Source organism: Chlorocebus sabaeus, chromosome X (genome assembly GCF_047675955.1).
Source record: "Chlorocebus sabaeus isolate Y175 chromosome X, mChlSab1.0.hap1, whole genome shotgun sequence".
NCBI lineage: Eukaryota > Metazoa > Chordata > Mammalia > Primates > Cercopithecidae > Chlorocebus > Chlorocebus sabaeus.
The window spans coordinates 96,518,194-96,531,592 of record NC_132933.1 but is presented as its reverse complement, the minus strand read 5'-3'; the positions used below and the strand labels follow the sequence as shown (position 1 = coordinate 96,531,592).

The 13,399-nt window shown below is 37.8% G+C and overlaps 1 pseudogene; it reads left to right on the top strand.

The window, feature by feature from the left end:
* The first annotated feature begins 1,208 nt into the window (after positions 1-1,208).
* On the top strand, positions 1,209-2,314 carry LOC103232055 (selenide, water dikinase 1 pseudogene; annotated as a pseudogene).
* Positions 2,315-13,399: the final 11,085 nt, after the last annotated feature.

The following is a 13,399-nucleotide window of genomic DNA, read 5'->3' as shown; positions in this document are numbered from 1 at the left end:
TATATATCAAATATATAAATATATACGTATTTGGAGATATATATATGGGTTTTTTTGCCCTTTGGGTAGATACCTGGTAGTCAAATTGCTTGGTCTAATGGTAGTTCTATTTTTAGTTCTTAGGGAAATCTTCATACTACATAAGAATCTCAATTCTATTCCATTGATCTATATCCTTATACCAGCCACACTGTCTTGATTATTGTAGTTTTGTTATAAGTTTTGAAATTGGGAAGGATGAATTTTTGTGTTTCTTTTCCAAGACTGTTTGGGTTATCCTAGGTATTTTGCATTTTCATGTAAAGTTTAGGGTCCATTTGTCAAATTCTGCAAAAACAAAGGAGTTGAAATTTTTATAGGGATTGTGTTTAATATATAAATCAACATGGAGCGTATTGCCATCTTAGCAATATTAAGCCTTCTAACTATGAACACTGGATTTCTTTCCATTTACTTAGTTCTTCAATTTCTTTTTCTTAATTAGAAGACTTTTTGTTTACAGAACTTTTAGGTTGACAGAAAAATTGAGTTGAAAATATAGAGTTCCCCTTATACCCCTAATACTCCTGAATTGTTTCCCCTACTATTAACATCTTGCATCAGTGTGTTACATTGGTTACAATTGATGAGCCAATGTTATATATGCTATGGATTTTGACAGGTCATTAATGTCTTTTAATAATGTTTTGTAGTTTTCCATGCATAAGTCTTACACTTATTTTATTATATTTATTCCTACATATGTTATTACTGTGATACTATTGTAAATCGATTTTTCTTAATTTCATTTTTGAACTGTTCATTGCTAGCATATGGAAATACAATTAACTGAGTTTTAATATTTACCTTATTCCCTGTAGCTTTTCTGAACACATGTATTACTTCTCATAGTTTTTTCAGTGGATTCCTAGGGAGATAATATACTTATAAGACATGTTGGGGAGAAGGTGCAGCTCCCCACAGAATGCCTTGTGGTCCAGCCCAGCAGGTGGTGGAAACATTCTATCCCTTGCAGTGGGGCCAGGGGAAAAATGAGGTGGCCCAGGTGCCAAAGGCTGCTGCCAATGCAAGTCGCAATTTTTGAAATCAATATTTTTTTTGCATCATGTAACTGATGCCAATGCTCCTCGAGTGAATCCCTAAACAACCCAGCCAACTCAGTGACGGAAGGAAGGGACTGAGCTGTGAGGAGAGTGAACCCAAGAACCATGTCTACATGGGATTCCTTTAATCCAGAAAGTTGCTAATTGACAAGAGCTTTCAGCTAACCAGATTCACTGAACTGAAGGGCACAGGCTACAAAGTGCCCCAAAATGTCCTGCAAAAATTGCTGGAATCTTTATAGGAGAACCACTTCCAAGAAGATGAGCAGTTTCTGGTAGCCGTTAATGTCAAAGCTTGCCATTGGAATTGATACTTGTGTCATTCTTTTGAGGCACGATGGGCTTTCCTTGGTTCAAACCATGGATTACATTTACCGATCATAGACGACCCTTACATGATGGGCAGGATGGCATGTGCCAATGTCCTCAGTGACCTATACACAATGGGGGTCACAGAATGTGACAATGTGCTGATGCTCCTTGGAGTCAGTAATAAAATGACTGATAGGGAAAGGGGTAAACTGATGGGTTTTAAAGATGCAGCTGAGGAAGCAGGAACGTCTATAAGGGGTGGCCAAACAGTATTAAACCCCTGGATTGTTCTGGGAGGAGTTGCTGCCAATGTCTGCCAGCCCAGTGAATTTATCATGCCAGACAATGCAGTGCCAGGGATGTGCCAGTGTTGACAAAACCCCTGAGGACACATGTGGCAGTGGTTGTACACCAGTGGCTGAATATTACTGGAAAACAGAATAAAATTAAATTAGTGGTCACCCAAGAACATGTAGAATTGGTCTACCAGGAGGTGATGATGAACATAAGGAGGCTCAACAAGACAACTGCAGGACTCATGCACACGTTCAATTCCCACGTGGCCACCAACATCATGGGCTTTGGGATTTGGGGTCTGGAGCAGAGCCTGGCTAAGTAGCAGAGGAACAAGGTGTCGTTTGTGATTCACAATGTCCCAGTGCTGGTCAAGATGGCTGCGGTGAACAAAGCCTGCAGAAACATGTTCTGCCTCATGTACAGGACCTGCCAGGAGACATCAAGAGGCCTTCTGATCTGTTTACCACATGCGCAAGCAGGTCGATTCCATGCAGAGATGAAGTCCCCCAACTGTGGTGAAGGCCACCAAGCATGAAATTATGGGGATTGAAGAGAAGGGCAACCACACAGCCAGAATCATAGACAAACCCTGGATCAAGTGACCATTCAAAATGTGAATCCCACGCCTGGGGGCCACCTCTTAACCTAGACAGAAATAGCTATTTGGTTTTGTTTTTAAATAGGTCTGTTTCCCTTATCATCACTTGAATTAAAGACTATAAACAACAAAATCTCATTGTGTCTACACATCGGGTGACCTTAGGTCGATTTGTAAGTGGATACAATTAATAAAATAAAATACATTGTCTTTTTTCCTGTTACATTAACTGAAGATGCGCCTAATCTTGAGGCAGCTTCCGAGTTGAGAATTATTATTATCTGATACTGTTCATTTGTTTTGAATCTTTAGATATGTATCTCTTGCCACATAGGCACTTTTTAAAGGTGCTTTTACATAGCACAGACATTACCAATAGTAGTTAAATGGCAGTTGGTGTCTTTTCATTTTATGTATATTTATCATATAAGTCTGATTTTTTTTTAAAGTGTTTTGAATGGTTTTCTGGAGAGACAGCATTGGTAAGTGGTACACGATGGTATCCCAGTGGTAAGAGGGTTGCATGATTCCTTCCAGTCTTTGATTTTAAAAGCCTGGTCTTGTACTCAAGAGCATCTCAGACCCAGGACATTCTCCAGTAGTGCATCCAGTTCAACATGAGAAGTGCCTCACTGCATGGAAAACACTTAGAAGAAGAAAAATAAATCTTACTTCTTTTTTGTAGCCTTCCTGATATTTACAGTCATACCATTAACTCTTCTTTATTGATAGCAAAAAAAGGATACTTTTTGCCATGTAATTAGGTGTTCTATACTGCAACAAGGAATTGCCTTCTGAAAGGAGGTTCATATATAATACTCATTTACAATTCAATATATAATTAGCTATGCAAATAATTTTAAATATAATCAATAATAAAGACTGTTTTGTGGATGGTAGTGTTTAATACATTTTATATTTTGTAGAGTGATTTCAGCCTTTTATTTGCTTAAAATCAGCAACTATTTAGCCTAATTCTTAGCATTATTTTGTCCTTTGCACCAGTACTTTTTTATGCATGCTTTTCGTGATCTGTGTTAAATATCTGCATTGCAAACATTGCAGCTTGAACTTAAACTTGTTATTCAAATAAATATTTAATTTTTAAATTGTTCTTGTATAATCAGATGCCCCTTTTAGTATTATTTTAGAAGCATTGGGAGGGTTTTGCCTAAAGTACAATTTATCTGGAAAATCTCGATTTTAGTCTTATAAAATTTTAAGTCTTTCATAGGACCTGTATTATCTTGAATTAAATTTTGTAGTTCTAGAATAAATAGGCAATCTAAAAACGTGTTATCTGTGTTACTTAAAGCAGAGGCTTTCTTATATTTTAACCTATTAAACAAAGAGGAGACATTCCTGTCATTAAGGACAAGGGCACTGGATCCTCAAGTTCGCATCGTCAAAAAAATAAAACGAAAACAACAACAATAAGCAGCACATCGTGCAAGTTTCTTATGCTTTCTGCTCACAGGCACGAAAGCCGCACATGTAAACCAATCAACTTCTTGCCAAAGGAAGCCACCCCTGGAAAGATGAAGCTCCCTGGAGGAGGCTTTAACTTTGACACGTCCACCTCCAGAAACCAGCAGGCAGCATTTGTGCATGTGTAACTGGACCTCCAGTCGTAAGTATGGTGTGCAATACAGAAGAATCTGCTATAGAACTAAAATTAATTGGACATTTTAAAGGAATTGATACAGATGTTGGTCCTCAAAAGTTACAAACCTGTAAAATAAAGTGTTTTGGAACCCTCTGAGTAAGATAAACAAAATAACACTTGTCACCCACTAACAGAAATAGTTGTATATCTTCCTTACTAATCCGTATTCCTAGTTGTCCTGGCTAGAACATTCCAGAAAAATGTTGAATGGAAGTGGCAATAGTAGACATCCTTGTCTTTTCCCTAATCTTAGGTGGAAAAAGCTTTCATTCCTTCTTTATTGAGTATAATGTTAGCTGTGGGTTTTTCATAGATGCCCCTTCCAGGTTGAGGAAGGTCCCAGCTATTCCTATTTTCTTAATGTTTTTATCATGAAAGAATGTTGGAGTTTGGAAATACTTTCACTGTGTTTTGTTGTCTTTTTTTTTTTTTTTTTTTTTTTTGGAGGCAGAGTCTCGTTCTATCCCGCAGGCTGGAGTGCAGTGGCATGATCTTGGCTTACTGCAGCCTCCGCCTCCTGGGTTCAAGCATTTCTCCTGCCTCAGCCACCCGAGTAGCTGCGTTACAGGCGCCTACCACTATGTCTGGCTAATTTTTGTATTTTTAGTAGAGACAGGGTTTCGCCATGTTGGCCAGGCTGGTCTCGAACTCCTGTCCTCAGCTGATCTACCCGCCTTGGCCTCCCAAAGTGCTGGGATTACAGACATGAGCCATCACGCCCAGCCTACTGTGTCTTTTAAAACACTCATGTAGTTTTAAAACATTACTATATTAAGATGGTGTATTAATTGATTTTGGATTTTAAGCAAGCTTGAATTCGTAAGTTAAATCAAACTTGGTCATAGTCATAGTTTATGTTATGAGAGTTGGTTTGCTAGTGATTTGTGAATGAACTTTGTGTCTATATTCATAAGAAATACTGATTTGTAGTTTTTGATTAATGAAATGTTTTTGTCCAGTTTCATTTCATTAAAATTTTTTTACTTCACTTTTATTTGACAAATAATTCATTGCATATATTTATGGTGTACAGTGTGATATTTTGATACATGTATACATTGTTAAATAATCAAATCAGGCTTATTAACATATCTATCACCTCACATATTTATTTTGAGAGCTTTCAAAATCCACTATTTTAGAAATTTTGAAATATAAATTATTATTAACCATTGTCACTACACAATAGATTACCAGAACATATTTATCCTGTCTCCGTGAAACTTTGTAACCTTTGACCAACATCTCGGTACTCCCCATCTACTCTCCACTCCCTTCAGCCTCTTGAGGAGCCCTAATGAGTTAAAAGAAAATTGAAAAAATGGGCTTAGCTGGCAGAAACAGAAAAGGGGTACAGAGGAGCAAATGTTCTGAGAAATGGGATCAACCACAAATAGCTCACTAGCACCCAATCATTCTGTTACAAGCAGTCAGCTCACAGTCCACCTGCACCCAAGAATTCTGTCTGCATGCATTCAACTCAAGCAGCACAACCTTATAAAATTCCCTTTCAGCTTCTGCTGTTTGCAGACAGCCTTCTTTCTGCTGTCTTGCTTGTTGCTTTCATCTTCTTTCCTCTAATAAATCTGCCTTTCTAAACTCATTACTGTCTTGGTAAGTTCTATTACAACCTACATATTGGCCTCAGGCAGTTATTGACCATGACACCTCTGGTAACCACCATTTTATTCTCTACTTCTATGAGTTAGAATTTTTAGATTTCACATATAATTGAGATAATACAGTATTCATTTTTCTGTGCCTGGAGTATTTCACGTAGCAAAATGTCTCAAATTCATCCATTTTTGTCACAAATGACAGAATTTTCTTCTTTCTAAAAGTCAAATAGTAATCCATTGTGTATATATTACCACATTTAAAAATTAATCATCAATTAATGAGAACTCCAGTTGTTTCTACATATTGGCTATTGTACATAATGCAATAAACATAGTAAGGCAAACATCTCTTTGACATACTGATTTTAATTCCTTTGGATATACATCTTCTTATGAGATTACTGGATGATATCATAATTCTGTTTTCAGTTTATTGAGGAAACTTTATGTTTCCCATAATGGCTGGGAAATTAGTAAATTTACCTTTCCACCAACAGTGCACAAGGGTTCGCTTTTCTCCATATTCTCATCAAAACTTAAATTTCAACTGTTTCATAATATCCATTCTAAATAGTTGTGAGGTGATGAGGTGATATCTCATTGGGGTTTTTCGTTACAATTTTCTAATTATTAGTGATATTGAGCATTTAGTCTCACGTCTGTTAGAAATTTGTATGTCTTCTTTGGAGAAATGTCTATTCACGTCCTTTGCCCGTTTTTAAAAAGGTGGTTACTTGTTTTCTTGTTATTCAGTAGTTTTAATTCCTTATATATTTTGGATATTAGCTCCTCATCTGCTTTATGATTTGCAAATATTATCTGCCAATCTGTAGGTTATCTCTTGCTGTGTTAGTTATTTTCTTTGCTATGCAATAACTTTTTAGTTGGATGCAATTCCATTGGTCTATTTTGCTTTTGTTGCCTGCACTTTTGAAGTCATATACAAGAAATTATTGCCAGACCAATGTCATGAAGCTTTTTCTCTGTTATTTTCCTAGTAGTTTTACAGTTTTGATCTTACATTTAAGTATTTAATCCATTTGAACTGATTTTTGTTTATGGCATAAGATAAGGCTCTAATTTCATTTATCAGCATGTGATATCCAGTTTTTCCAGCACCATTTATTGAAGGGACTATCTTTTCCTCAATGTGTGTTATTGGCACCTCTATTGAAAATCAGGTCATTGTAAATGTGTGGTTTTATTGCTGGGCTTTTTATCCTGTTCCATTGGTCAATGTGTCTGTTTTTATGCCAGTACCATGCTGTTTTGATTAATTTAGCTTAGCTTTGACATATATTTAGAAGTGAGAAAGTCTGATGCCTCTATTTTTGTTTTGACTATTCAGGGTCATTTGTGGTTACATACAAATTTTATAAGTTTTTTTGTTTTGTTTTTTGTTTGTTTGTTTGTTTGTTTTGTTTTGTTTTGTTTTTTGAGATGGAGTCTCGCTCTTGTTGCCCAGGCTGGGGTGCAATGGCATGATCTCGGCTCATTGCAACCTCTACCTCCCAGGTTCAAGTGATTCTCCTGTCTCAGCCTCCCAAGTAGCTGGGATTACAGGCATGCGCCACCATGTCTGGCTAATTTTTTGTATTTTTAGTAGAGGCAGGGTTTCACTATGTTGGTCAGGCTAGTCTTGAACTCCTGATCTCGTGATCCGCCCGCCTTGGCCTCCCAAAGTGCTGGGATTACAAGCGTGAGCCACTGCGCCCAGCAGAAGTTTTTTTTTTTTTTTTTTTTATTCTGTATAGAATATGAAATTTTGATAAGAATTGTCTAGATTGGTAGATTGCTTTGGGTTATGTGAACAATTCAAAATTTTTCTCTTGTTTCTCTAGTCTCTATTTCATATATTTTTGCTCTCATCTGTATTATTTCCTTCTTTCTGTTAACTGTGAGCTTAGTTAGTTCTTCTTCTAGTCTCCTGAGGTAAAGCATTAGGCTGTTTGTTTGAGATATTTCTTCTTTTTTGACAAGGACACTTAGTGCTATAAATGTTCCTTTGAGAACTGTTTTTGGTCCATCTCATAAGCTGAAGTATGTTGCATTACTATTTTTGTTTGTCTAAATATGCTTTTTATGTATTTCTCCAATTTTAATTTTTAATTATCGTGGGTACATAATAGGTATATATATTGATTGGGTACATGTGGTGTTTTGATGCAGGCATACAATGTGTAATAATCACATCCGGGTAATTGGGGTATCTAGCACCTCAAGCATTTATTACTTTTTGTGTTAGGAACATCCCAGTTTCACTCTTTTAGTTATTTTAAATATACAATAAATTATTGTTGATCATAGTCACTCTGTTGTGCCGTCAAATACTAGATTTTTGTTCATTCTATCTAACTATATTTTTGCACCCAGTATCCATGCCTGCTTTTCTTCTCCCTGCTACAATTCCCAGCATATGGTAACCATCATTCTACTTTCTATCTCTATGAGTTCAAGTGTTTTATTTTTTAAAGTCCACATATGAATGAGAATGTGCAAAATTTGTCTTTCTGTACTTGGTTTATTTCACTTAATATTATGTCCTACAGTTCCATCTATGTTGTTGAAAATGACAGGACTTTATTTCCTACAGTTCCATCTATGTTGTTGAAAATGACAGGACTTTATTTTCTTTTATGGCTGAATAATATTTCCTTGTGTATATGTAACACATTTTCTTTATTTGTTCATCCATTGATGAACACTTAGGTTGCTTACAAATATTGGCTATTATAAATGGTGCTGCAATAAGCATGGGAGTGCAGATATCTCTTTGATATAGTTTTCTTTTTTTAATTTTTTTGGATATATATTGAGCAATGGGATTATGGGATCATATGGTAGTTCTGTTTTTAGTTGAGGAAACTTCACACTGCTTTCTATAGTAGCTGTACTAATTTACATTCCTTCCAACAGTGTATGAAGGTTCCTCTTTTTCTGTATTCTCACCAGCATTAATTTTTGCTTGTCTTTTGGATAAAGCCATTTTATCTTTGGTGAAATATCTCATTGTAGTTTTGATTTTCATTTCTCTGATGATTAATGATGTTGAGCATTTTTTCATACACCTGTTTTCCATTTGTATGTCTCCCTTTGAGGAATATCTACTCAGATTTTTTACCCATTTTTAAATCAGATTATTATATTTTTTTCTACAGAGTTGTTTGAGCTTTTTACATATTCTGGCTACTATTCCCCTATTAGATGGGTAGATTGCACACATTTTTCCCCTTTCTCTGGGTTGTCACTTCTGGATTCTCTATTCTTTTTTTTAATTTTGCACATTAATTTTTTATCCTGAGACTTTGCTGAAGTTGCTTATCAGCTTAAGGAATTTTTGGGCTGAGACAATGGGGTATCTTAAACATACAATCACTTCATCTGCAAACAGAGACAATTTGACTTCCCCTCTTCTTATTTGAATACCCTTTATTTCTTTCTCTTGCCTGATTGCCTTGGCCCAGAACTTTCAGTATTATGTTGAATAGGAGTTGTGAGGGAGGGCATACTTGTCTTGTGCCGGTTATCGAAGGGAATGCATCCAGCTTTTGTCCATTCAATATGATACTGGCTATGGGTTTCTCATAAATAGCTCTTATTATTTGAGATATGTTCCATCAATACCTAGTTTATTGAGTTTTTAGCATGAAAGAGTGTTGAATTTTGTCAAAGCCTTTTTTGTGCCTATTGAGATAATCATGTGGGTTTTGTCATTGGTTCTGTTTATGTGATGGATTATGTTTTTTTATTTGTTGTTTTTTTTATGTTGAACCCGCCTTGCATCCTAGGGATAAAGCTGACTTGATCGTGGTGGATAAGCTTTTGTATGTGATGCTGGATTTGGTTTGCCAGTAATTTATTGAGGTTTTTTGCATCGATGTTCCTCAGGGATATTGGCCTGAAATGTTCTTTTTTTGTTGTATCTCTGCCAGGTTTTGGAATCAGGATGATGCTGGCCTCATAAAATGAATTAGGGAGGAGTCCCTTTTTTTTAAATTGTTTGGAATAGTTTCAGAAGGAATAGTACCAGCTCCTCTTTGTACTTCTGGCAGAATTTGGCTGTTAATCTGTCTGGTCCTGGATGCTTTTTTATTGGTAGGCTATTAATTATTGTCTCAATTTCAGAACTTGTTATTGGTCTATTCAGGCATTCAACTTATTCCTGGTTTAGTCTTGGGGGGGGTGTATGTGTACAGGAATTTATCCGTTTCTTCTAGATTTTCTAGTTTATTTGCATAGAGGTATCTATAGTATTCTCTGATGGTAGTTTGTATTTCTATGGGATCAGTGACGGTATCCCCTTTATCTTTTTTTATTGTGTCTATTTGGTTCTTCTCTTTTCTTCTTTATTAGTCTAGCTAGTGGTCCACCTATTTTGTTAATCTTTAAAAAAAAAACAGCTCCTGGATACATTGATTTTTTGGAAGGGTTTTTTGTATCTGTATCTCCTTCAGTTCTACGCTGATCTTAGTTATTCCTTGTCTTCTGCTAGCTTTTGAATTTGCTCTTGCTTCTCTATTCTAGTTCTTTTAATTGTGATATTAGCGTGTTGATTTTGTATCTTTCCAGCTTTCTATTGTGGGCATTTTGTGCTACAAATTTTCCTCTTAACACTGTTTTACCTGGGTCTCAGAGATTCTGGTACATTTTGTCTTTGTTCTCATTGGTTTCAAATAAATTATTTCTGCCTTTTAAAAACATTTACTCAGTAGTCATTCTGAGTCAATCAGATTGTTCAATTTCCATGTAGTTGTGTGGTTTTGAGTGAGGGTTCTTAATCCTGAGTTCTAATTTGGTTGCACTGTGGTCCGAGAGACTGGTTGTTATGATTTTCATTCTTTTGCATTTGCTGAGGAGTGTTTTATTTCCAATTATGTGTTCGATTTTAGAATACATGCTATGTGGTGCTGAGAAGAATGTATATTCTGTTGATTTGAGTGAAGAGTTCAGTAGATGTCTATTAAGTCCGCTTGGTCCAGAGCTGAGTTCAAGTCCTGTGTATCCTTGTTGATTTTCTCTCTCATTGATCTGACTAATATTGACAGTGGGGTGTTCAAGTCTCCCACTATTTTTGTGTGGGAGTCTAAGTCTCTTTGTAGGTCTCTAAGAACTTGTTTTATGAATCTGGGTGCCCCTGTATTGGGTGCACATATATTTGGGGTAGTTATATCTTCTTGCTGCATTGATCCCTTTGCTATTATGCATTGCCCTTCCTTGTTTCTTTCTTTTTTTTTTTTTTTTTAATCTTTGTTGGTTTAAAGTCTGTTTTATCAGAGATCAGGATTGCATCCCCTGCTTTTTTTTTCTTTCCATTTGCTTGGTTAATCTTCCTCCATCCCTTTATTTTGAGCCCATGTGTATCTTTGCATGTGAGATGAGTCTCCTGAATAGAGCACACTGATGGATCTTGACTCTCTTTCAAAGTTGCCAGTCTGTGTCTTGTAATTTGGGCACTTAGCCTGTTTACATTTAAGGTTAATATCGTTATGTGTGAATTTGATCCTGTCATCATGATGTTACCTGATTATTTTGCACATTAGTTGATGCAGTTTCTTAATAGTGTCATTGGTCTTTATATTTTGGTGTGTTTTTGCAGTGGCTCATACCAGTTTCTCTTTTCGATATTTAGTGCTTCCTTCAGGAGCTCTTGTAAGGCAGGCCTCGTGGTGACAAAATCCCTCAGCATTTGCTTGTTTGAAAATAATTTTATTTCTCCTTCGCTTATGAAGCTTAGTTTGGCTGGATATGAAATTCTGGGTTGAAAATTCTTTTCTTTAAGAATGTTGAATACTGGCCCCCACTCTCTTCTGGGTTGTAGGGCTTCTGCTGAGAGATTTGCTGTTAGTCTGATGGGCTTTCCTTTGTGGGTAACCAGACCTCTCTCTCTGGCTGCCTTTAACATTTTTTCCTTCATTTCATCCTTGGTGAATCTGATGATTGTATGTCTTTGGTTTGCTCTTCTCAAAGAGTAGCTTTGTGGTGTTCTTTGTATTTCCTGAATTTGAATGTTGGCTTGTCTTGCTAGGTTGGAGAAGTTCTCTTGGATAATATCCTGAAGAGTGTTTTCCAACGTGGTTCCATTCTCCCTGTCACTTTCAGGTTCACCAGTCTATTGTAGTTTTGGTCTTTTCACATAGTCCCATATTTTTTGGAGGCTTTGTTCATTCCTTTTCATTCTTTTTTTCTCTAATCTTGTCTTCATGCCTTATTTCAGTAAGTTGATCTTAAATTTCTGGTATCCTTTCTTCCACTTGATTGATTTGGCTATAGATACTTGTATATGCTTCACAAAATTATCATGCTGTGTTTTTTAACTCCATCAGGTTATTTCTGTTCTTCTCTAAACTGGCTATTCTAGTTAGCAGTTCCTGTAACCTTTTATCAAAGTTCTTAGCTTCCTTGCATTGGGTTAGAACATGCTCCCTTAGCTAGAGGAGTTTGTTATTCTGAAGCCTACTTCTGAAGTCTACTTCTGTCAATTTGTCAAACTCATTCTACGTCCAATTTTGTGTCCTTTCTGGAGAGGTGCTGTGATCATTTGGGGGAGAAGAGACATTCTGGTTTTTGGAATTTTCAGCATTTTTGCACTGGCTTTTCATCTTTGTGGGTTTATCTACCTTTGATGTTTGAGGCTAATGATGTTCAGATCGGGTTTTTATGTGGGAGTCCTTTACGTTGATGTTGATGTTGTTGCTTTCTGTTCATTGATTTTTCTTTTAGCAGTCAGCCCCCTCTTCTGCAGGTCTGCTAGTTTGCTGGAGGTCCACTCCAGATCCTGTTTGCCTGGGTATCACCAGTGGAGGCTGCAGAACAGCAAAGATTGCTGCCTGCTCCTTCCTCTGGAAGCTTCGTCCCAAAGGGGAACTGGCCTGATGCCAGCTGGAACTCTATTGTATGAGGTATCTGTTGACCCCTGTTGGGAGGTTTCTGCCAGTCAGGAGGCATGAGTGTCAGGGACCCACTTGAGGAGACAGCCTGTCCATTAGCAGAGCTGGCACACTGTGGTGGGAGAATCCCTCTTGTCAGCATCAACTGGTCTCTTCAGAGCCAGCAGGCAGGAACAATCAAATCTGCTGAAGCTGCACCAACAGCTGCCCCTTTCCCCAGGTGCTCTGTCCCAGGGATATGGGGGTTTTGTCTGTAAGCCCCTGACTGGAGCTGTTACCTTTCCTTCAGAGATGACTTTCCCAGTGAGGAGGAATCTAAAGAAGCAGTCTGCCCCAGCTGCTTTGACGCACCCAGCCCAGCCCTCCCAGCCTCCTAAGCACTGCCAGGGGAAAACCGTCTACTAAAGCCTCAGTAATGGCAGACTCCCCTCTCCCCACCAAGCTCAATCTTCCCAGGTTGACTTCAGACTGATATGCTGGCAGTGAGAATTTGTAGCCAGTGGTTCTTAGCTTGCTGGGTTCCATGGGAGTGGGTCCCACTGAGGTCTTGCTCACTTGGTTCCCTGGCCTCAACCCCCTTTCCAGGGGAGTGAATGGCTCTGTCTCACTGTGGTTCCAGGTGCCACTAGGGTATGAAAAGATACTCCTGCAGGTAGCTCATGTTTGCCCAAACAGCCACCCAGTTTTATGCTGGAAACTCAGGGCCCTGGTGGTGTAGGCACATGAGAGAACCTCCTGATCTGCAGATTGCAAAAACTGTGGGAAAAGCATACTAACCCAGCAGGATAGCACAGTCCCTCATGGCTTCCCTTGGCTTGGAGAGGGAGGTCCCCGCCTCCTTGCACTTTCTGTGTGAAGCAATGCCCCACTCTGCTTCTGCTCGCCCTCCATGGGTTGGATCCACTGCCTTATCAGTC